The sequence below is a fragment of the Manacus vitellinus genome, unplaced genomic scaffold (assembly GCF_001715985.3).
Source record: "Manacus vitellinus isolate BGI_N305 unplaced genomic scaffold, ASM171598v3 scaffold_3_pilon, whole genome shotgun sequence".
Classification (NCBI taxonomy): Eukaryota; Metazoa; Chordata; class Aves; order Passeriformes; family Pipridae; genus Manacus; species Manacus vitellinus.
In genome coordinates, this window is record NW_021940535.1 from 15,384,006 (window position 1) to 15,409,464 (window position 25,459).

At 38.3% G+C, this 25,459-nt stretch overlaps 1 protein-coding gene across 2 annotated transcripts in view; it reads right to left on the reverse strand.

The window, feature by feature from the left end:
• RBMS3 (RNA binding motif single stranded interacting protein 3) overlaps nt 1-23,610 on the reverse strand; it is a 598,526-nt gene extending 574,916 nt beyond the window's left edge. For both annotated transcript variants that reach the window (XM_018075572.1, XM_029961807.1), the window contains exon 1: nt 23,546-23,610. The gene's annotated coding sequence lies outside the window, so the exon portion shown is untranslated. The remainder of the gene's footprint in view (nt 1-23,545) is intronic.
• Nucleotides 23,611-25,459: the final 1,849 nt, after the last annotated feature.

Consider the following 25,459-nt stretch of genomic DNA (forward strand, 5'->3'; position numbering starts at 1 on the left):
GAGAGATTAAATAACTCTTCCCGAATCTTAAAAATAAAATTCCTGAGTAGACGAGAGTATTTTCGAAAATGTTCTACAGGAAAGAAATATTTCATGTAGACCTTGATTTCATTGCAAAAAAGCCATAGGAATCACAGAAAAATTCAGGAGGCTTCTAGTCCAATCCCTGCTCAAAGAAGGCCCAGATGTGAGCTGACACCAGATTGCACAGGACTTTATATGGTTGGGTCTTGAATATATCCACGGATGCATGGGTGGAGACTAACTGCACAATCTCTATGGGCAACTTGCTCTGCTGCCTGGCTGCTGCCATGTCCATGAAGCCTTTTTTCCCCAGTGCCACTTCTGAGCCAGGCAGCCCTAGCCACTGCCAGAAGACTCATTCCTTCCCAAGTGTAAGACCTGTGTTTGTCCTCATTGTCTTTAATCAAGTTTCTCCCAGGCCATTCCTCCAGCTCTTCCTACATGGTAGTCCTGCTCTCAAGCATACTGACCCCTTCTCCCCAGTTTGGGGTCATCTGCAAACATAAGAGTGTCCTCCATCATGTTCTCCAAGTCACTAATAAATATGTTAAACAGGACAGGTCCCAGTACAGACCCCTGCACCACTCCTCTCAGAGCCAGCTTAGACAGATCATCCAATTAGATTTTATTTATGCGTCTAATTAAGCATCTGCCCCTAACTTGGACACACAGGTATTGCAAGAGACCACATCAGAGGTGTTGATAAAGAGAAGGTAAATGATACCCATCACTCCTCCCTTGTCCACAGGCCTAGTCATTTACCACAAAGGTTGGTCAGATATGCTTTATTCTTACTGCCTCCCTATTCACACTTTTTTTCTTTAATCTGGCCAGAAACGTATCATTCAGCTGTAAAATAGATCTAAAAACATATAGCTTTATTTTTTCTTTTATCGTATAAATTCAACACTCACGATAGTAATCCAATGGATGAGGCCAGCAGGTGCTAGGAACAGAAGTCAGGCACTATTTAAAATATTCATACTGCTCTGTTCTTTGCATAATAGTCCAAATTCAAAACACTTGTGCCAATTCATATTGCCATGCTCATATGCCATATTCACCTATCTTCAATAAAGAAAAAGGGTAAAACATATCTATCTGATGTGTCCACACATGAAGTTTGGATGGAGCCTTGCAACTATTTCACACTCAAGACCCCTAGAAATGCGCAACTGTAGAAAAATTCCACCTCCAACTGAGCTACCAAGGGAAGCATCAGTTAGAGCATATGTTTAAGTTGGTGTTCCCAGCTACTACCAGTGATTTCAAGAATAAATCAAAGACTTCCTGCTTGAAGTATTAAATATTTATAGCCTTTAAACCAACATATAATCATAATTTTGTTAATTCTCCTTGAAGCCAATAATACCCAAAAAGTAAATACTTAAGAGCAACTAACTGAGAAGTTTGGGAATAAATACTTATTTCTAAGTATCAGCATTTATGACTAATGCAGCTTATCAAAGGAACAGTGTAGGGTACTATGACTGCTTGCTTCTTATTGCTACAGTTGCAATGTAACCCCGCTAACTTTAGGATCACTATATGACAAATAACAGATTATATGGCAAATATTGTCTTCCAAGTCAGCAAACCCTTTTAATTAGATCATACGGAAAAGTCACGATTTCGGTCCTCAAGTTAAATTGGTCTGCTTTAACAAGCTACACTATTTAACTAGTGAGTGGTCTGCATATTCTTAAAAATAGCAATAGAGTCAGTATGGGGAGAGAAAAACAGCAACAACAACAAAAAAAACCCAAAAGAGGTTGTGCTCAACAGGAACATATGTAGGGAAGAGCCCTGATTTTAATGTTTGCTGGTCATATCAATCAAGCCTGTATGTTTGCTCAGGACTCTAAGATTAAGTATGTAAATATTTGCAAGATCAGACCTTCATAGCTCAAAGAGGTCAATATAACACATATAGACACATTGTTGGGATATTACATTGACATCTCATATATAAAACCAAAAAAATAAACAAAAAGAAACAAAAAAACCCCAACTAAGTTGTACATCAGAAATAAGCCAGGACATATCCACTTTCATGAATGCAGCATGAAATGCAGGGGAAAAAAAAGGAATAAAACCAAGACCTATATTTACAACCATCAGAATCCATGAATGAAAATAATACAGATTTTGAATAGGGAAAACTGCAGTTTTCCAAGAACTGTACTTTTAGAGGGTATTTTAAAAGGGACCACAAAACATAAGGGAAGAGATAAAAATAAATGTTTAACTCTCTTGCCTCTAATACACGTTAAACATAAAATTGAAGAGAAAGCCAAGGCAGCTCCTACAGGAATGCTCAAAGTTAGAAATTTAGATTTCTGGAAAAGCTGCAAACATTCAACACAAGACAACAACTGATGCCACACAAAATCTGTGTTAGAGCAGACTGATGTAAATGCAGATACATTCATCAATAGAATATCTTTTCATCAGAAAAGGAAAAAATTCCTTCAAATCTTTTAAATTGTTGAAAGTACGGATAAAAAGGATGGTAAGAATAGTTGTTCTGTTAGTCATAACAGGAGCTTGTCAGAACTTGCCAAAACCATCAGCACATTTTAACAGTACATAAAAGTACCAGTAATTCCTAGAAACCCTATGCAAGTACATCACTCAACATTTATGCTTTCTCAGATATTCAGGTGAATCAGCTTTCCAAAGTGCAAATGATGACAAAATCAAATGCAAGTAATTAGCTAAAAAAAAAACCACAAAACATCTCTGCAAATCCAACTGAAACAGAAGTCTTGCCTGGAGAGAAACAGGGCCAAAAGCTGTTCTTCCTCTCCAGGTACATCTTCACTGGCAACTAGAACAAGTTCTGCCCAGGTACTCCCTGCAAGTACTTTCTCAGTATCTATGCTGAAGATATTTCTTCTCAAAAGAATCTTTTTTATTTTGGACTAGAACTTTTTGGGAAAGGTGAAGGACTACCACAGTATTTTTCTACAAATATCATGTATTATCACACAAGGAAGGCTGAAACACAAGTGCCAGTTGGTATCTGCTAACAACATTTATTGCAGTGGAACTGGAATATCTGTTCTCTTCCTGCTCCTCAGATGATAGGTGGGTAGCTGTATTGTGTGACCAATGTTATTTAAGGTCACACAATTTCATGTCTCAAGTTGTATGAGCAGTTAAGCGTTGAATTTCTCATCAGAAGGTATCTGATGCTCAGTTTCCTGGCAAAGGCACTTTTTGGCTGATTCCTCCACTCTACAGTTCAAACTACCATTGGACCATAAAGGCCCAAGAGATCAAAGGAAAAATAGTATCACCTCAAAGAATCTCAGGTTTCTTGATTGCTCCTTACAGATGGGCTGCTCCAGCCAGACTCCACCAAATGGCAGTAACACAGCTTAACAGCAGTGCCTTAATGAAGCTGAGGCAGAAGAAAATACATCTGAGTGCAGGTACCAGCTCTGCTGTTTTCTCTGCTGAAGTCTCAGCCTCTGTCCAGGTCACAAAGAACTTTGTACAGTTTGTTCCTGGCATGTGTCAGGCTCAGCTCATACCATGAGCACAATTTACCAGTAGTGGGAAATGATGAAAGAGGAAGAGGAGAAGAGTCCTCAGGCCCTTTTACAAGGTCACCAGTAGCAGGTGCCTAAGAGAGAACTGAGATATGAGGAAGAAACCCAAGCTTTTACAGGCATAAAAGTCTTGTACATGATGGAGAATTATTAATGGGTAATTCCCAATGAGGACAGCAAGGCAGGCAGGAGCTTTCGTGCCTACTGCTAGGGGAGTGTGGAAAAAGAAGGGGAAAAGAAGGGGAAAAATGAAGAAATTAGACTATTAAGACAAATTCTTTCTGTAATTCTACTTGGATATAGTAGACCTGACCAAAAAAACATCTCCAGAAAGAAACAACTGATGTCTCCTTTGCTTAGAAGGCCTTACCCTATCTCATGATTTAGACCAAGTAATTGGGTTGCCGAGTGTCAGAATTTGAAGCTTCATTTCAGCATGCCCGAAGGGCTAAATGAAGGACTGGTAGGAGAAGAGACAACAAATGGTATCAAAACAATTTCTAATCTCTTGGCCTCTTTTTAAACTTAGTTCTCTTCTTGTCACCAAAAGGAGCAGGTCTGAAAAAAAAATACAGTACCTTCATTAGAGAACTCCCCTCCTTCCATGAAGAGAGGAAGAATCAGGAATTTCCATAAAGCTTTACATGATTATTTCAGTTGCCCACTGATAAGTAGCAGAGCTGCAACTAGCACAATTGTCATCACATTGGTCTTATCTCTTGCTTGAAGTCATGATGGGACAGGTTACCACCAAATGGTGAGTAGGAAATAGAAGGTGGCTATCACCCTTGGAATAATGATACTTTAGCAGATGTTTTAGGGGTTTTCCTGAAATAGCCCTGAAAGTGATGCTACCAAGATTTAAATGCCTATTAAGAGTCACACTCTCCTCCCAAGCAGCGGAGGCAATGAGAGCATCCCTGTGCATTTGAGAAGCAACTGCATCACACAGCACCAGGTTAGAGACCCACCAGGAATTCCAAGGCCATATGATGATGGCCTAGTCAAAAAACAAAGACTCTGAGCTTTGTTTCCAGGAGTTGTAGAAGAGGACTCTGAAGAGGGAACCTCACAGACATCCAAAAAGAGGAGGATACTAGAAAACACAAAGCTGTGCCCAAGTCAAAGAAAAGGAAGCACAGCTGAATGGCTTACACCGCAGGTTGAGAACTGTTGAGAGAAAGGCACTGCCTATAAAATATGTAGGAGGGATGTTTTGTAAATAGTGGCTACAGGAGCATCTTCTGGCTTTCAGGACTCCTAAAAAGCCACAGCACAGCAAAAACATATCGTGACAAGCATGTCAGAAAAAGGACAAGGGATATATAGTTGCAAAGATAGAACTCAGATAAGACTCTAATAAGACATGGAAAATGTCAGCAAACAAGTTCAAACTGAACTCCAGGAAGCTAGGGAAACAGGCATCCAAGTAATTCACTGCTTACAACTGGAAAAAATATAAAAAGAAGGAAAAATATGATTTTACACAAGACACAAGGTAAAAAAGTTAAACAGAAAGGCAGAATGTAAGTGCAATAGAGAAAAGCCATGATAAAGTTTATAAGAAATATTTTGAATATGGAATCAAAGCTAATAACTATGCAAAGAAAATTATACCTATCCTTGCAAACCAAGGGAAAGCACACAACAGCAAGAGAGCAGGCAGTCTCAAAAAATTAATGCATGTGACAAAACTAAAAAGAATGAGAGCAGTATTAAATCACAGACTAGTTTTAACACTAAGGACATGTTTGTGTATAGAAGGTATGAAATAGATAATATGACTAAATGGCTCCAGAGACAGCAACCAAGGTCAGAATTATATCTTCACATCTTTGCTAGAAACAGCTAGCAAGGCAAAACACAGGATAAAAGAAACGATGTGAGTCTCTGAGAGTAGAACTATGTACAGACCATGTACTTGTTGTCCATGCAAAGATTAACCTGTTACTTGAAGAGGTATGAGCGTTATAACACAAATCTTTCCCAAAAGAGATTAAACAAACTCAAAGGTTTTACGGTTTTATAAGCTGTAAAAATGTCTTCTGAAGTTTTCAACTCACAAATTGTGCTGCAGTAATTGAGTAGTCATTAAGAATTGGGTCCCACTGAAATTGTGCTAAAAAAAAAACCCATCCTGAATTTTTCAGTGAGGAAAAGCGGACCTTTCAGCACACAATCCTGCAGCTCCCAGTGTGCAGACCTTTTCTGCCAGGTTCACTTCTGCTGAGGGAAAAAACTATCACCCAGATGTGGGAAAAAAAATTTTAGAAGTCTGACAAATAGTTGAAGTAGCACTGTACCATTGTAATAATCTTCAAGAGAGGGAAGTTATGCATAGGAAATATCACCATTAGACAGATAAGACTTCATAGTAAGGTCACTGTCAGTGCAACTATAAATTCAAAAAAAATGAATAAGGTATCTATTGCTAACTTCTGTAAGATAGTCTTGTAACAAAAAAGTATAGTGTCTGAATGAAAATATGAACTGTTAAACCAAACCAGTTTCAAGACCACCTCAAGATAACAGCTGGGGGCAGGGAGGGAGAGGTGGAGTTAAACAGGCAAAGTTTATGTCAACTGCACCTGCATAATCAGATACTGCAGAAAAAAACCTTGATACTCAAGAACTTTTACTCAAGATTTTTTACTTTCAAGGTGTTTTGAAAAATACTTCAGTGTTACACACAGTAAGACAAAACACTTCGGCTGTATACTATAAAATTCTTTTTAAAAGTTTCTCAGAAGTATGTGGGAGTCACTCTGAAATAGAAACATTTCTCTGGAGGCTCTAAAGATACAGTGCATTCCCCAGCAGGGCCATGACTGTTCTCAATGCAGAGCTGTGATGTGCATTAGGATATCCAGCTTAAGCAATAAGGCTACAGTCGTGATGAAATGTGCAGCAGATTTTCAAGCATACTAGAAATCACCTATTTCACCACCAAAAAGAGTGCACACACTATCGTCATTATCACAAACTATTATTTAGACACCTGGGACCTAAAAAATCCTGTCAGACATTACCTCAGTGACCACTGTAATCAAGGCAATGGACCATTTGTTCAGCCATGATATCTGAAAATGTGAAGTATCATTACAGTAAACTGGGCTCCCTTGTCTTTGTGTGATTTACCTGGAAATGGGAAGTCAGGCATGTCACACACCATTTCCATAACATAGAAGTCAGTCAAATGGCAAAACTCAGTAGCAGTTAAAATTGTTATGGCTAATCAACATGAGAAACAAAACATGTGTCAGGCCATTCTTAACTTAAGAAACTGATAAAATGCTGAAACACGAGAAGAAGCAAGTTTAAGGCAGCTCCTGTGTGACAGCAAGACATGTACTCTGTCACCTGACAAACCCACACAGCAGTTTGTGCAATGCTGAGATGCACAAGAACAACCCTCTCAAACACAGCAGAAGAAAGGTCAGTCGCCAGAAAGGTTAAGCAATTACTTGCATTAGTAGGACAGCATAGATCTTACTGGTTGTAACAGGACATTAAACAGCTTATGTATATAAAGCATTTATTTTATGTTTCTCATAGTGGTTTTGACACCTCTCTCACAGGAGAAAAGTTTACCAATATGTAAAGCCTATGGCAGAACAACACATAGCACAGATTATTTTTTCCTGGAAGCACATGATGAAAGCACAAGAAAGTGCAAGCAAAGGAGAGAACCTGGATTTTAAACTGTTTTCACTATCTCCCTTGTAACTTTTAACAATGAGTAAAATGCAAATAATAATTAAAAAAGCTAAATTTAATCTGAAGAGGTAAGAAGAGGAAAATAATTTAGGTAAGAAACTGGACATTATTGAAGTTATTTTACTGGAACAGTATGATTGATTTCAATCCAATCTTCCATAAATTTAGAAACAAAATCAAAATTCCCCCCATTTAAAAGTAGGCATAACCACTCCTTGATATATATAATACCTAAGATAGAATGTAAATATGTTGGTGCTTTATTTACTCATCACCTTGTATACAGACTCAGTGGATATTAATTAACACATGAAAGTGTCCAGTGTACTTAATAACTAATTAGAGTAGAAGTTAGATGATGCGATCTCAAATTTAAGCCTTGGGCTATGTAAAGACATGCACTCAATAGGCTATTGAAATATAAAGAGAATGCTTGTAGCATATGAAGGTTATGAGCCCCATGTAGCACAGCACACTGCACTCCAGGATCTCCACGGCTCTGCTCGTGCACTGCAGCAGAAGTGGAGGAGCACATGCCTGCTCTCAGCAATGTGCATTTGTGGTTGCATTCAGGATGAGAGCAAAACAATATCCTGTTTTACAGAAATGAATCTCTGGTGTCAGATGCCTTTTTCCTTCCTCTTCAGTTGTAAGCGACTAAGCCACAGGAACATTGTGACTGCATGTCTGATTGCTGCAAGAGTATCAGAAAGCACCTTTGAAGTGTCATGATCTGCAATTATAACCCTGTAATACATCTTAATACAATAGACTGCAATATCACTTCAGAGGTAGGAGAGGTTTTCCTTACACAAACATTTTTTAGTCAGGAAGAAATTGCTCTTTTAAGTGGATTTCAACACACAAACTAACTTATATTAACAGAAACAGTGATCTAAAGCATGACAGTATTTACAGTCAATTAGATGAAGCCTGATGCAGACAGTAACAGGTAGGACATCTGACATTATGGATGATACCATGTCCTTAAACAAATTGCATTTTGCCCAGATATGTTTTGAGTTGCAGTAGTTTCAGATAACAGAGGGACCTTTCTTCCATATGTGCTTTGACACTTAAGTAAAGGAGGACAAATTAAGGACAAAATACCAGCTTTCACTTTGAATTTCACCTCTCCTTCTCCATTTCTTTCACGTGTATTACCAAGTATAAAAAACATACAACAAACCACCATCAAGTTTTTGATACTCTGTTCACCTGGATGCAAGTGTAATTTCATTCACATTCACTAGCGCTGCAAAGGGATCAGACTCAATTAAACCGCTCACGCTTTTTAGAATTCTCTATAGCTTTCCTCTAAGAGAATTTTCACAGTGCAGTCAGACCACATCCTCACAAAAAAGGTAGTCCAGAAAAAAAGAATATGCCATGCTGTGTTTCTAAATTACTGCAAGCAGCTGAGTAAGCAACCTATTAGGTGAACAGGAAGCCAGGCATGTTTGAAAATACAATTACTGCAATGCTAATGTGTCACTGTCACTGATTTGGACTTTAGAGTTGCCTTCACAAAGGGAAAGCGACCAAAAGTGATAACTATGAAATGCAATGGGTGGGAAACTGTCGTGTAACTGCTGCTGGGGGTGGGGGGTGTCTTTGCTTTAATTGTTGCTGATATGTTTTCATAACAATTTTTTCCACCATATCAAAACACCAAGTAAAACTCCACTAGGCACGAACTTGTTTCATGTTTTCGATTTGCCCCTGTAAAATTTTCCTCTCCCCAAGCATCTCTATACATCAGAGGCAGCTATAGATACTCCAAAGAATGGTTTTAGTAAACTAAGATACATATTAAGGACCTGGTTTAAGAGTATTTTAAGATTTAATGCTTCTGCCTCCTTGTGGCAGACGTTGGCATGAGCCTCTTTCCAGAGCTAGTTCAGCGGCAAATGCATCTGTGAGTTCTGAAACACAGAAGCATTGGCTCTCCTATAAAATCATCAAAAAGCAGATTACAGCTAATATTTTAAATGAGTGAGAAACCACAAGAAGTTGCAGGACAAAAAGAAACAAGAAAAACTCACTGGAAAGTTTGTGGCTATTCAGCAAACCTCTGAAGGCATCAGCTCAAGGGAAAGCAAAGCTGAACAGTGTCCCAGTAGTCATCCAGAGGCCTTAGCAAGCTGAGCCCAAAACTCGCCAGCACTTTCTGAATGTTTTTACCTCACTTATCCTTCATAAATATTCTGAGGGAATCATTGGTTTTGATGTGGAAAGCCTTAAATTGCTTGAGAGTTGGTCCGCATGATGCTTACTTCTCTTTTTGTTATACTGACACAAATACAATATGCCATGCTGATGGATTATTGTCCCACTGCAGCAGAAGCTGGAAGATCTGACCTGCTCTACATGTGAAAATTATTCTCTACAACCTAACATAGTTTTCACCTTTGGATCACATAACACACATTTAAGTAACAACAGAACAGCTGTAGCTATTCAGAGTAAATGTTCAAGTGGTTCTCTACTCTTCCAGTCCTGAGATTAACAACTGCTTCAGGAAAAGGTAAAAGAAGACATTCAAGCATGAAGTGGTACTGCTCCAGAGCGAGCAATCTTGTCTTCTGAGCCCTAGTAAAGTGACAGCTTTCAGAGCTAAGGGTTAGATAAGCATCATTATGCTGAACACACCTCAGCAGACAAGATTTTTTTTTTTTTTGAGGATTTAGCAGACTTTTCCATTTGTTTTAGGCACTTTCAGTGAAGGACTTCAGTCAGACTTTTAATGTTGAAATCCAGGTATGTTGCAGGATACACACCACTTTTACCAAAGAGTTTGCCAGTTGCTTGATAGAGTTCAGGCAAATGCTAACCTTCCTTCCTTATGTCACTTCCAAATTACAGAAGTTTGTAATCAGTACCCTTGCTGGTTGCAAGTTCAATACATATGACCCCAGCATCTATCTGGGAGACTGGTATCATGTTCAACAACTCTGAGTTACAAGGTCTAAGCCAGAGTTGAAAGTTTAGTGGTTTCAGTTTAGTTTACTTGTGGCTCTTCATCAAGCCCAACCAATAATGATAGTTTTACTGCATATCAGGACCAAAATGGAGTAGTTCTTGAGAAAGAACATATTAAGGTCAATATGGGAGAAAGACTGAAATACTCAAAATTCATTCTGCAGATACTTCTTTACTCTAATGAGGCAAAGTATATAAGGAGTTTAAAAAGTATTAGAGACTAAGTCCCTAAATAAAAGTTTCATCACTGAAGACAAAAACTAATCACTACAACCTTAAACATGAGGAACTCTGAAACAGTTCTGGCACAAGAGTAGCCACTTAACTGTGACATGAGAACACTTCAGTTCATGGACACTTCCCAGTCAAAACACATGGCCTTTTATAATTTTTTCCCATACTTTCTAAAGCAGATATATCAACAGTTTAACAACCGTTGTTATAAGGAGAATTTCATATTAATACTTGTGCTGCAAAGGCCGGTACAGCCACTATTTCTTAGTAACTATAAAACTTCTCATATGCTGCATTTGGGAAATAACATCCTAGAAAAAAACAAGATCAAGGAGAAGTTAGGAGAAGACTCTGGATTTTACAAAAAAGCAAAACTTAAGATAAAATATGTTTCTACTTCACAGTGCAATTTAGTCAGTTGAATAACAGACTGAAACGAAGGGATACCAGACTATTGCACTGTGATAAAAAATTTGGGCCTGGTGAACTAGAACTGAAAACAAGTAGCCAAAGGGCACAGAAATCAGAACTTAATGCTATTTTCACTTAGTTTTCCTTAGTTACTTTTCAAAATAAGTGTTAGAGAAAACATTCCTGAATAAAAATCAACACTAGAAAGTTACACAAACATACATCAGATCATATCTAGCTCAAATAATGCTTTACAATACAAAGTTTGTCAATATATAGTAATTTGATATGTATATTGTCCTATTGCATGGGAAAACAAAGAACATAAGTGATTGAAGATCAGGGGTAATATTTATTTCACCAAACTGTAAATTGAACCTAGGATTCATGCTTCCTCTTAAAGAAGTGCAAGATCTCATGAACAACTCCTGCAATGTCCTCTTCTGGACAATTGATGTTTTTAATTTTTACTATCAGATACCCATAATATGTTTTCACTCAGTAAGACAGAGAAACTCCTCTTTCAGAAGTGCACAGGGTAATATGGAGACATGTACTACATTCTTTGAGGGAGATAGTTTTGTGGTAGTTTTATTTTCCAAAGGAATCCAAACAGAGCTTGCTGGCCTACTGCATGTGGTGTCCTACTACAAGGACTAAATATTCTACAATTTTCTCCTTGTATGGTCTATTTTCAGTTCAATACAGTTAGATTTCCACTGAGACCATAACATCATCTGTTTACATATTCTGTCAAGTGTTCCCAAGACCCACTTCAATTGTTTTTCTAAGTGTAGGGCCTCTGCTGTAGGTCCTCAAATAAAGTGCATGCAATATTGATCAAAGTCCTGCTTGCACTCCATGCAAGTTTCAATATATTCCTATTAGATGAATACAAGCAGAGTTTGATCTTTAACAGGATAAGCAAGCACCGTACTGCAGGAGAAAATAGAGCTCAGTTGTTCTAAGTAGCTTAGAGTTTTGTCTAGTCTTTGGAGGTCCATTTAAAAGCCACTGGGAGGATTAACAAGAATTTCCCCCCCCAATCCTTACAGTCAGACATGGTTATGGAGGTACACAGCATGATCTTACTACTTTTGCTGCCCACAAATGTAAACAATGGAAATAAAGTTTGTGCACTTTAAGTCTAAGACGCACTAGCATGCTCTTCCAGATTATCACCTCCCTCCACAAGTTTTTGATGGGCATGTTTTCAACCTGTACAATACTCTAGTTTTCCCTTCTTAATTTTGAAACTATCCAATTAACATTTACATTTTAACCTGTACATGGAGAGGGATTCAAACCAACCTCAGCTATCAAGGCACTGTCTTTAGAGTTCAGATGCTTTCCCCATTTGAGCACTATTCACACTTAAAAGAAAATGAAACCAACAAAATTTCTCATTTTGTCAGAGACAAGTTTTCCTTACATCATTGATCACAATTTTATGTTTCCATTTAAGCTTTAAGCCTATAGGATTTCTGTTGGCACTACGTCAACCTTTTCAATAACTTGTTAGTAGCTTTTATTTTTGAAGGTTTCATTCAAGTTTGTACACCTGTGTGAATTTTGCTCTGACACATTAATTACCTTGCACATCCACTACAGCTGACGCAAGAAATACAGTGGAAATAAGAAATAAGTCAAGCTTATACAGAATTGCTTTATCCAGTTCTTTGCCTACATTATCCCTATTTCAGTTTCTTTCTTAGAAAACCTGAATATTTCATTTAAAATGAAATATGGTTCCTGACCTCCCACATCAGTGAACTTTGAGGTATTACTAAAAATTACTTGTAGGTCCTTGGCTTTCTTAACAATCCCATCCCCAGACGTGTGAAACATTGGTGTTTATTAAAATAATCCCAGTTACAGCTGATAGTCACTCTACAAAATGTTCTCAGACACTGGAAGAACTGCAGAGTACTGAAGATAATTGTCATGCACCTTGAAAACAGAACTCTTCATCAGGGTGCAAGATTATAGGTAAGACAGAGTAATGCAAGCTTTGGCGACTGTGGGGAAGTTAACTAGTTTCTGCTAGGAAGACATCAAGAAAGTCTCAAAGAATCTTCGTTTGAGTCTAAAAGTTAGTCATCAGAATGACACCTCTGTCTCTAAACATGCTGGGAGAACCAGCATCCTGAACCTCACATTGAATTAAATCATCAATACAAAAGTCTCATTTTCTTTCCTGTGTTTCAAATAACTTCCACCAATGCTTAGCATTAACAAGTGAATAACAAAGTCACTGTTAATACAGAATGGGAAAAAAAAAAAAGAAAGCTGTCATTTCCTGATTGAGTTCAAATATAAACACAGCTTGATGGAACCAAAAAGGAGCATTCACACAATTAAGATCCAAACTCATCAGGCAACTAATCTGTACCCTGAAACATAAAGACTAGAAAGCATCCTGATATAACGAAATTTTACCAGTGTTCAATGACTATAGCTTCTGTAGAAACATGTAGTAGACAGTAGAGTTCATAAGCTCTTGAAGTCAATCTTGACACAAAACTGAAACACTGAGATCTCTGATTAACAAAAGCTTCTTAGCTAAGACCAGTTCTGAGATCAGACAAAGAGACTCTAGAAAGAGCCCACATTCAGAAAACCTGGGAAAAATAGATTGACTCTGAAGACAGAATATCTGTTCTCTGACTTTGAGTTAAACTGAATTGTAACGGTTGAGGAACTGGTCCATATGTTCAAGAGGTATTTTCCATCTCCAGCTTTTATGATTCATACATAGATTGCAATTTCATTGCTACAGGGTAAATACATTTTAAATTAGACTATGTAAAGAAGCTCTAAAGTTGCTATGACAGTTGCAGCAAAATGCCTTCTCATTACAAAGCATAACATATCTTTATAACCAAATCAGCTTTTTTATCTATTCCCCCAAAACATAGCCTGCAGATTTATTTTTGTTGATCCACCAGTTGTTTCTTCCAGACTTGTATGGTTAATTATCAAACAGAATGATCATCATTTAGATTAAAACAATCTGTCAGCCAGCTTTGTTCTCTTTCATGTGAAAGATAGGAAAGGTGAAAGGTTTTTAAAGAAGTTTTTGTCAGGACCTTGTTTAGAAAGGCAGAGAAAGAGTTCTATACCACCAGCCCTGATCTGACCATCTTCCCTAGGCGTGCCCCCAACCCCAGTCACAGCTCAATGCCAGCTGTTTCTTCTCTGAAGGTTAGCCCCTACCCATCAGCTAATGTTTGCTCTGGAAAATCATCAATCCCTTTGTTAGTGCAGCTGATGGCGGATCTAGCCGTGTCTCTTGGTTGCATTTCCTTTCCAGGTGTAAGGCTTCAGGAATATGAAAGATGAGAGGCACAAAGAGCAGAGTCCATCTGTTACTTTTAAATACTAGTACAAGAGGGCAAAAGTCCCCTAAAAATAACTTAAACTCTCCTGCTCCCACCTATCTTCCAGTCTCTAAAAATATTGGGACACTGAAGAAAGCTGGGGGGGACACAGTAGTATGCATGTAGGCTGCAATTATCATACTAACTACATTTTGCATTAAATTGATTGCATTAACAAGAAAACAGAATTTTTTTAAAAAAAATCTATATGAACTGTTCATTCGAAGAACAATTAAAGTAAGAAGAATCATGACAAATCGCTGACAAGTGTTAGAACATCATCCATTGGGAGCTTCTTTTTCTTTTGAAAAGATGTCATAGCAAAGTCAAAACCAAGAAGTCTACAATAGAAGATATCAAATGACATATTTAATAGTACATGGGGCAAGATGTTTGTGTGCAAAATCCTTTGTCAATCTTTGCTATCAGTCAACATGCACACTTCAGGGATACTACAGAAAATGTAATGAAAAGACCCTACTGTAAGATTATGTTTAGCTTCAAACAGTATTATCTGAAGTTTATCTGACAAGATCTGAACCTTGGGAAGAGTCAAGAAGTCCAGAATAATGTTGCTGGATGCAGCAAGGAGATAGTTTCCTTAAAAGACTCACAGATTTAAAGAGTTCTGAATTCAATCAATCCACTATAGAATTTTGGTAGAATTCAACTGTGTAGCTGTGTGAACAACAAAATTAATTAAGCCTGATAGTGAATGTACACACGTCTGGCAGCTGATTGACTTTAACTGAATTATTCCTTGAGCTCTGGGGTGAGCTCATCTCTTAACCAGAAAGTCTGCACAGGAAGGAAAGTTTAGCCTTATTCTTGAAAAAACTGAGCCTTTTGTCCCAGTGTTAGGAAATCCATAACATCTCCAATGTAAGCAAGATAATTGGGGACATCAAAATGGGAGGCAGCCTGGGCTGCAGTGCTTGAGCATTGCTGGAGTTTGCAGTCCTGAGGGATATGGGTCAGGTAAAGAGTAAAGTTAGACCCCTGAACTTTAGGAAAGCAAATTTCCATCTCTTCAAGGAGATAGTCAATAGGAACCCCTTGGAGAGTACCCCCAGGGGCAGGGGAGTAGAACAGAGCTGGCAGATCTTTAAGGAAGTCTTCCATAGAGTGGCAAAGCTAGCAATCCCCAGAGGCAAGAAATCAGGCAAGGAACGCTCAGTAGCGAACTGCTGATCAAACTAAAGGGGAAAGAAGCAAATGCACAGTGGAAACAAGGACAGGTAACCTGGGGAGAGCATAGAGATGAAGTTCAGTTGTGTAGGGATAGGGTGAGAAAGGCTGAGGCGAAGCTGGAACTGAACCTGACAAAGGACATGAAGAATAACAAGAAGGGCTTCTACTGGTCTGCTAACCAAAAAAGGATGGACAAAGGTGTATGCTTCCAATAAACAACACTGGTAAACTCATAACAACAGATAACAAGAAGGTTGAGGTACTCAACAAATTGACTCTGCAGTTTAGAAGTGAGGTTTCCAAAAGGGGTAGGGCATTTTCAGTGGCAATATGTGTGACACAGGAAGAACTTTGTCTTTATTGGTTAGAAAATTTGTAGAACCAAATAGTTTTCAGTCTTTTTAAATCTTATTAAATTCTACTTCTAGAAAAAATTAGTTCTGAGAGACAATATAAATGCAGCTGACAGATAGCTTTTAGGAATGTTTTACATCTATGGAAATCAGTACAAAAGCTGCTAGTTTCCCTCATCTCCAGCACACATATTTCTCTAGGCAAACCTGAGCACACGGAGCAGACACTTAGCATAATACACTCACTTGGTCTTCGTCATCAAAAGTAATTACATAACAAATGAACAGAGTAAAAAGTTTGCTGGTCTAGAAAAAAAAATCCAACTATGGCATCTGTTTAGAATTATCACTTTGAACAAAAGCATTTTTTCCCCTGCATGCTGATTTTAAGATTAGTAAAATTATAGATGGAATCTTCTGAACTTGAAAGTGCAACACAATACCAATGGTATCTGACTGAGTAATGAGGAGAAAGGAAATGTGTTCTATTTTTCCTCACACCTGTAGAAGAGTCCTCTTATTTTTCAATAACCATTACACCTAAAGTTTAACATCTATATACCATAATCAGGGGAAATTTAACACAATTATTTTACCAAGACTTACCATCATACCTTCTGGAAAGCATGCAATCTCCTCACACCTGTAGAAGAGTCCTCTTATTTTTCAATAACCATTACACCTAAAGTTTAACATCTATATACCATAATCAGGGGAAATTTAACACAATTATTTTACCAAGACTTACCATCATACCTTCTGGAAAGCATGCAATCTCCAGACTTTTAAGTATTGTAATACTAGACTCATGCAATTGTTGTGTATTGGTAACTAATGCCCAAATCCCACACTCGGTGAGGGATATGTATATCTCCAACCCACAGAGTGGCCTAGAGGTACCAGGTACATAGATTGCAGAAGAACTGCATTTTGTGATTTACACTTACCCAGAAAGCATAAACCCTGCTTTTGACTGTAGGTTTTGGTTTCTTTCTAAAGATACAAAACTACTAACATAGCAGGCTGAAGACTGATGATATCAGATACAAAGTGTTTCTCCACAAGTAGCAAGAGAAACACGGGGTTGAACCTTATCAACTCCATTGCTTCCCTCCAGGCACAGGATCTCATCCTGCTTGCCGCTTACAAAACAGCTTTATGTTCAATTCAGTAGGCTGCTTGGTGATTTTGCAAAGACAACAGGCAGCATATTTGGATGAGCAACCTTTGAATAACACTACATACATTTACTCATATTCTGCCACTGACCAGAAGAAATCAGTTTCCTTTTTTAGTTTCCCTTCTTATTTCGTTTACAAAAGCCTTAGCTTTTCAAAGCTAAGTTGATGCTGTACTTTGCTTGGCATCAGATACAACCACTCTTGAGTCTCATTTGGCTGAGTTATCTTCAGACAATAAAAATAGCTTACGCACCTTGCTGTACCAGTGCACTTAGATGAGTAGCCAACTCAGTGTGCCCTGCTCTCCTGTTACTTGCAGAGCAGTCCCTGAGATTAATAGGTCTGCTCTGCCCTTGCCACTGATCTTTGTGAAGTTGGGCTTACCAGAGCAGGCTACAGATTCCTGTTGCTTTCAAAAAGAGATGCCAGGTTCAGTCTTCCCATATGATGGCCTACCAAAAGCATCAGAGTAGAAGCAGCAGCCGACAGATTTTACTGAGGAAACATCCAACTCTGAGTCAAGCAGAGCCTTTAAAACCAGGTTTCCAACTGACCAGAAGAAACCACCAAGCTCTAGCAGAAGAGATTAACAAGTGCTACGAGAAGTGAGACAAAAAAAAGGCTATCTAATATTTTGTCTACTATTAATAAAGACTGACCTACTACATGGGTCGGTCTTTATTAATCATAGACAAAATCCCACAAAGGCTATAATGCGCATAACACAGCATATACTGTGGATGTAATAATGGCAGCAGACCTGGAGTATTGATCACAGACATTTGAACTTTCCAATCCTTCAGTGAACTTAAAAGTACAATTATTCTTTTATACATCATGCCTTGCAACAAGTGTTTAACTAGTTAAATTTGTTTCCATAAGGCACTGCCTCAAACTTAATGAATTATCTAAGGTAAGCCTAAAAGAGGCTTGTTGAAATTCAGTGACTCCGTTTTACATGTCAAAAAAATTCAGCTTCTTTCATTGCATATTTGATTTTTTCCACATGCTTATCCAAATGTAACCAGGATTAAAATGCAACAAGAACCAAGTTCAAATGTTGTACAACTATGAGGATGTATGGTATAGAGGTATGTACAGTTCTGAAAAGATGTATTATGGAAAGGAGGTATTTAGGGGGTTTTTTATTCAGTTTATTAGAAAACTGACAAATTTCCCTTATTAACTCCAATTAAGCTCATTGAATTTTGCTAGGTTTTTTAGTTATATGCCAAGTGTCAGGAGGCAGTAACGTATTTCTGTGGTTTGGGTTGTCTAGTTTGCCTTTGGAAAGTCACCAGATCTCATTTGACCTTTATAATAACGTTTAACCCTAGTAGCTGGACTAAGTAACTCTCATTTAAATGAGTAAACTGGTACAGCTCAAACCTAGGTCAAGAGTGAAGGAATGCTGTTGCCCTTTGACAGCTGTTCAGTGGCTTCTGGGAAAATTGTTGGTGTTCTCAGTATGTTTTCTAGTGGACAGGCACATAACCTAAAGTTTACTGCCACAGTGTGCAGCGCTCAGCAGAAAAGCAAACAGCTGAGTCATCAGGGAGACAGTGACTTTCTCAATACTAACTTTTTCCAAGTTAGACTTGAGGCACTGAAGGGAAAACAAACAAATAAGATTCTAAAGAGCTGAATACATGACTATTTATTACTCTTTATTTAGTATTTAGAATTAGGTATCTCGAACCAGTTTAGAAGAAAAGTCACTCCACAGGAATGGATCTTCTGAGCCACTGTTAACAGGTGCTCCAATTATCTTTGTGTTCAGGTGACATGCTGGATCCCATAAAGGAAACTCACCATTACCCATCTCCCTGCATTAAGAAGTGATGAATTTCATCTGCAGGTGTCTTATTTTGGATAAAAGCAGGATGTAATAATCTCAACTGCTACCAGCAACCGTATCTGGAGTAGCTTTTTAAAACTAAATAAATGCTCTACTCTCATGCTGCACAATTAATCAGAAGGTTCATTTGACCTTATGCACTGTGAAAGAGACTACTAAACTGACACCTGTCTAATTATCTGCTTATCAACACATTACTGCTCCAACACATACAGGAAGAACACAAGGGCAAAAACAAGGCAAGGGGAAAGCAGGGACACACACACATAACAAGGAGGAAGCAAGAGAGATATTTGAAATCTCTGTCCTGGAATTCAATGAAACAGCTGCCACAGTAAAGCTGGAATACCATCCTTCCTAGCTTCTGTCTTCTTGTCTGGTTCACTGGTATTTCCATCATCTCAATCACAAAGAAGCTGTGAAACTATCACATGGAATGCTAAAAGATCTGTTTAAAATTTAGACACTACACTGAATGTTTGTCAACATCCACTGTCTGTTCAGATTCCTCTAAGAAACCGTTAACCACTGCATACTCATCCCTATGTTTAAAGAGTAGGATATTGAAGAAAAAACATCATTCTGACCTTAGGGCATTGATGCCAAGTTCAGTAACAGACCAGCAAGAAAGCAAAGAGCTTGTGTTACCACAACCAGAAAGCCAGAGCAATAACTGAGTAACAAAGTAGCAGTGGAACCAGACAGAGAAACTTTATGGAAGTTCAGCTAAGAGTCCACCTGTCCTGTGGCCCACTGGACACTGTTTCACTTTCTGCATTTTTACTTCATTAGCTCAAAAGTCAATGTCTCGCTAATAGATATGGGGAGGGAGGAAATGATGAAATGTTCCATATTATTTTTAATGGCATTTAATACACACCAATTATTCTGCAGGCTCATTTAGCACCTAATACTAAAGATGTATTCATATATTTCTAGAAAGTAATATAATCTAAGCATTTCTAAAGATACCCTTGCTAACAACCGTTGTGCAGGAGACCTGGAATATTGCCACTAAGACACCAGCCAACAGTAAAGACGAAATGAATTGTCAGATTTCACCAGCTCCCCAGTGTGCTCATGAGCAAGAAAAGACAGCCTATCACTGTCTTCTGCTTGCATATAAGGTGAATTTATTTCTGAGATCTGATTAGGTTTTACCCACTTTTTGCCTCATCAACGGTTAGCACATAGCAAATTAGAAAGCACATAGCAAATTAGAAGGATCATTGTCTTGTTATTCTTCCTTTCAGGACACTTCACCTATAGTTTCCTTCAACGCCTCAGCCTTAAACTGGCATCTGAAATACTGGGTTTTATCTGTTTTTTCTAAGGAAGAAACAGGGTTTTTTTTCTTCATTTTTACTATATGACCCCAGTAGTTCCTAGCACATAGTTCTCAAGTCATTACCAGTAATGAGTGAATTGTTCACGTTAAAACTGCTTCTAGGGACAGCCAAGCTGCAATGCCAAGTGCCTTGTGTCCCAGCCTGCCTGTGTACCTGTGATTCCTGATGTCAGACAGACTGTCCCACACAACTTTAAGAAGTTTTTCCTTGGTTGTCATCCCACTCAGCAAAAGCAGCATCATGTTATAAATCAGCTCTAACATCATGCTTGATAAAATGCCACTTCCTCATTCATTTTCATCAGTAGTAAGAGCCAGTTGCACTTGAGGAAGCACACACAGCCTTCAGAGTACCACAGAAGGACCAAGTTCACTTCAGAGCTTCTCACAAAACTGCCGCAGACTTCACACATCAAGCAGTGCCACTAGCCAAGCACAGTACTGTAGGCAATTTTGGCTCATTAGCGTCTATTTGCTCCTTGATCCCATCCCTCAAGCCAGTTTAGTGCATCTGAAGGCAGCAAGATCCAACACAGCTCCGTGAATGCCAGTTCAGAAGCTTGAGTTTGGTTTGGCTTTCCTGCCCACCCCTCAAGTCCTTTAATTCAATAGACTAATTCCTCGACTTCAAAAAAGATCAACCTTTTAGACTATTGGTTTCTTATTCTGACATTGAGAAAGTGGAATGCTTAAAAAAAAAAAAAAACCTAGCTTCAAGAAGGTACTAATGCCTCTTTCCCAGGGCAGTCAGAAGGAACCTCTAAATCAAGTTTTAAAGATGCCTCCCCTGCAACAAGACATTTTCCCAGGCTTAAGGGGAAGGGGGGGGAAAAAATCCCCAAACAAACCACCATTCTCTGAGTAGCTTCACATAAAAAAAAACCTTAGCATACAAATTCCACGTGTCCATGAGAGCGGTTAGTTAATAGAAACTTATTAAGAAACCTTCCCCAGATAGCATATTTGAGATAGATAAACATGCTTCAGCTTATCCGACACAAAATATAAGCATGTCTGGGTAGCACAAAGTAAAATAAGTCAGGGAAAAATATCTTATTTTCTGTGACTCATTAACCCCACCTGCAGAACCCCTTTCAAATCTCTCACCCAATGGACCTTCCAACTTCACATAGATTGTGGAAATGAAAAAAGAAAACTTGGGTGAGGGAAGGAGGGAATCAATTTAACTTTTAACATTTCTTAGCTGCATCAAAGGTCTCAGCCATGTAGTTCTATTAAATTTCTGTGTGGATTCTCATAAGATGCATGCGGAAAAGCCTTCACTGGGTTCACTGCATGAGACTCAAGAAAATGCAGGCAATATGAATTTGAACTTTAATCTTTTTCTTTCCTGGAAAGCCATCTTAAAAAAAAAAAATTTTAAATAAACTATATATAGATGCTGACAAGTTGCAAGGCTGAATACAAATCTCTGATCCAATACAAATATTTTGTCACTCAGCTCATGAGAGCGCACAGCAGTATTCAGGTCTCCCAAACTGAACCACGGCATGGCTACACATCCTCACAGTTGGTACTGGCATTTGTAATATCCATGAGGCAAGTTTATAGGCTTATTAAACCCAAAACACAGCAGACAAAAGCTTACAATAAACAAGGATGAAAAAGAAAAGATTAGAGCGTAAATGACAAAGGAAGATGAGATTAAAATGTAAGGGGTACAACACAGGTGGAGGAAAATTACCACAGGCATGCTTTAATACATTAGAACAACCTTTTTCCTGCAGATGCTGGATGGTCTAGACATACTTTCAAGCAACATTCCTGGTAGTTAATCCCTTAACTCTGCTCTTGGTTTGACAGGGTTGTAACACTACAAACAATCTTTATTATGCACTTATCTTCCCTTTCCTCCTCAAAAAGGAAATCAAGTGTGTAGAGCATAAGGTGCACTTCATATGATTTGTTAGGATGATCTCCTCCTGACTTAGGAATGCACCTCCCACTAACTCCCATGCAACTGCAGACACACAGGAAGAGGGGAACAGTCCTTGTATATGTTAGTGATACTCCATGAACTTTTTCTTGCTCCCTGTCCGATGCCCTAGGATGGGGCAAGCAATAACCACTGAAATGAATTAACCTTTTGTCTACATGTTCTTCATTCTTCCCCCCAACAGTAAAAATTCCGTGTTTAAAAGGTGAAAGAAAACATAGCAACCTTTGCAAGCAAAAACCAATACTTTTGTGTGAAGAGAAAGAACAAAACTCTCACAATACTTTGTGGAAACAGAATTATTAACACTAGAAGGGTCATGAAATAGGCAGCTAACAGCCCAGGAAGCATTTAGCCGCCTTTTTTTCCCCCCATCCTAAATTGAATACAAATTAAAAATTCATGGTTTCTCTGGCTTTAGTTTTTGAGGCCAAATATCAACTTACTGGAAGTTTCCTCCCTTAGTGCATACATGTCCTTCGAAACGAAAATCCAGTATGTCAAATCAAGGGTTAACTCACTAGAGTAATTTAAGTTTTTCATAGTGTCAAGGGAGGGTGATGTTTTTGGGTTTTGTGGGTTATTTGGGTCTTTTTTTAAAAAGAAGTAGTGAAGGTAGAAAGCAGCAGGAAAAAAACAAAAGTAGAGGTTGGAAGAAAGCAATGTCAACACAATCACTACTGAACAAACACCTGAAGAGTTTTTAAAGAGAAAGTTGCTTTAGTTGAAATACATTGTTCTTTAATGGCAAAGCAAGCCATGTCCTTGCCTATGGTCAAAAAAATTCCTTTGGTTTTGATAAACTAACAGAAACCCTGAATATCATTCAGATTCTTATAAAGGATCATTACCAGTAATACTGCTTTCTGGCTATCACTGAACAGCTTTCTGGCTTCAGTTTGGGTTCACAACAAATTTTCCTGAAAATTTTGACCGTTGTAACCACTTCACAACCCAGTTATTTTAAGTAGGACAAAAAACAATGGCGTGGAGGGGAAAGGTTGGCATGAGAGAACATGACTTCACGTGTTGCCAAAGAGCATCAAACACGCACACTTCTAACTTAAGGGACAAGATGCAAAGAATAGGGGTATGCAGCCATAACTACCATCCCTGACAAACCACAAGGGGCACCACTGCACTAGAGGAGGCACAGCTATACAAGTCCCTCTATGAGCAGGAACTGCATCTAATAGTCTGCCACAGGATATCCTGCAACAGCCTCAGAGATCAGCATGACCTAGTTGGGCTGTTGCAGGTAGATAACACTCTCTGATCCTCTCATAGATTCATTTTAAAAAGAAGCATGTGTCAACCTGAACTTCTTATCCGTTTTGACAAGGTCATATTACCTGATGGGGCTGCGAACTGGACCATCTGCTGTAGGAAGGAGCACCAGAAGTCTTGTTGGCTGTAGGTCTCTGCAAAATAAAAGAAAGGCACACTAAATATTCACCAAAATGTCTGTCATACACACAGTAAAGTTCACCAGTGTCAACCATGTAAGTGCCTATAGTAAAAAAAAAACACCTAACAAAAACCTCCAGAAACCACAAATATGATACAGCAGCATTAAAATCAGAGATGAAAGTTTGCTGAATCTGCAAGCAACGATCTGTTCAGCCTTGAACCTCAGAACCTTGATTTTCACCTTAATTTTAACATGGCACCTAGACCACAAATTTAAATGCTAAACTGGGGCTGCAAACCACTACCCATCAGCCAGGTAACTTCCTCAGATTTAGCAAACATGTTCCAAAGGGAAGAGCAACTGACATTATCTATCTGGACTTCTGCAAAGGGTTTGATGTTGTCTCACATGACATCCTTGTCTCTAAATTGGAGAGACATGGATTTAACAAATGGACTGCCCAGTGGATAAAGAATTGGCTATAAGGTCACTCTCAAAGAGTTGTCACTGTTCTGCACTTGGACATTGAGCCACTGACCACAGGTGGTGTTTCCTGTGGGTCAGGAGGCTTGAAGGAAGGGTGCCAAGAGAAAATACAGCAAAATTGTTCTTTCAGAATCACTGTACCTTACCCAAAAATGAAACTTAGGTATTTTTGGAATAGGTAATAGATTATATATTTAACAAGCAGTTTTTATGATTTATCCCTATACTTCTCTCACCCATTTCTCTAATTTTTTTTTCTGAAACACTAAGAAAAAGACCACACCATATACTTTCACATCTATGTCATATTTCCACCTCATGTGTGTCCCATATAGACCTTATAATCAAACTGCCTTTGATATTGCAAAAGAGTCAATGCAATATTGTGTCTAGTAGAACTCCACTAATTATTTTATTACACATTACCCCCAGTTTCAAAATTATTTTATATCGTCAACTTCAACACCATTTACTCCTAGTTTAGGAGTGGTGCCTCCAAATCCACTTCTCACTTATGTGAATTTGATATTTCAAGAAAAACCTAAAACACCAGGCAATAGCCAATAGTCAAATTTCTTGCAAGTATATCACTATCATATTGTATAAGCTCAGGTATTACAAAACCCTCATGACAGCAAGACTATCCATATCAGGAAGACCAGGTAGGTTTGAGTTTCTTTCTCATGAGATCTGAATTCAAACAGGCTCATGATACAGACATGAGATACTAATTTATCAGTACATTATGTCACCAGCAGGATGCTAAAAGGGGGACAGATTCATATTTGAACCATATGGACATAAATTCTACTAAAAAAATGCAAGTATGACAATCCATGTGAGATTAATACCACAATGTAGTACACTCTTTGTAAGTATGAAAATAAATAGCTTATGGCTTTTAACACCCAAGGATATAGTACATTTCTATGCCAATTATAACCACTAGGGCTTATACATCATTACATATTCTAAAGCTGGCATGTCATTCCCACTAATGAGAAACAGCCACTGCTGTAATTGTGCTTAAGTGTTACTCTATCAAAAAGCAGTTATTTTACAAATTTAATTAATGGCATTACTGTATAGTGTATTTAGCTTCTCCTGGACACCCTTAGAAAGACAGGCTACAGATACACCATGCAACAGAATAATACTTTCTTTTGACAGAAACTTCAGAAAAGACAAAATGCACACAATGCTGATTTCAGCTTTATAAACACTTACGAAAACTATCTCCATCTGCTTCAGGAGAATGACTGGTCAATCTATAAACAACAAGTTGAATAATGAGATAGCTGGAGTATTTTCTAGAAGCATCTGGAAGTTGTTTGCCAGAAAGATGCCTTTCCACAAGCACCACACATCT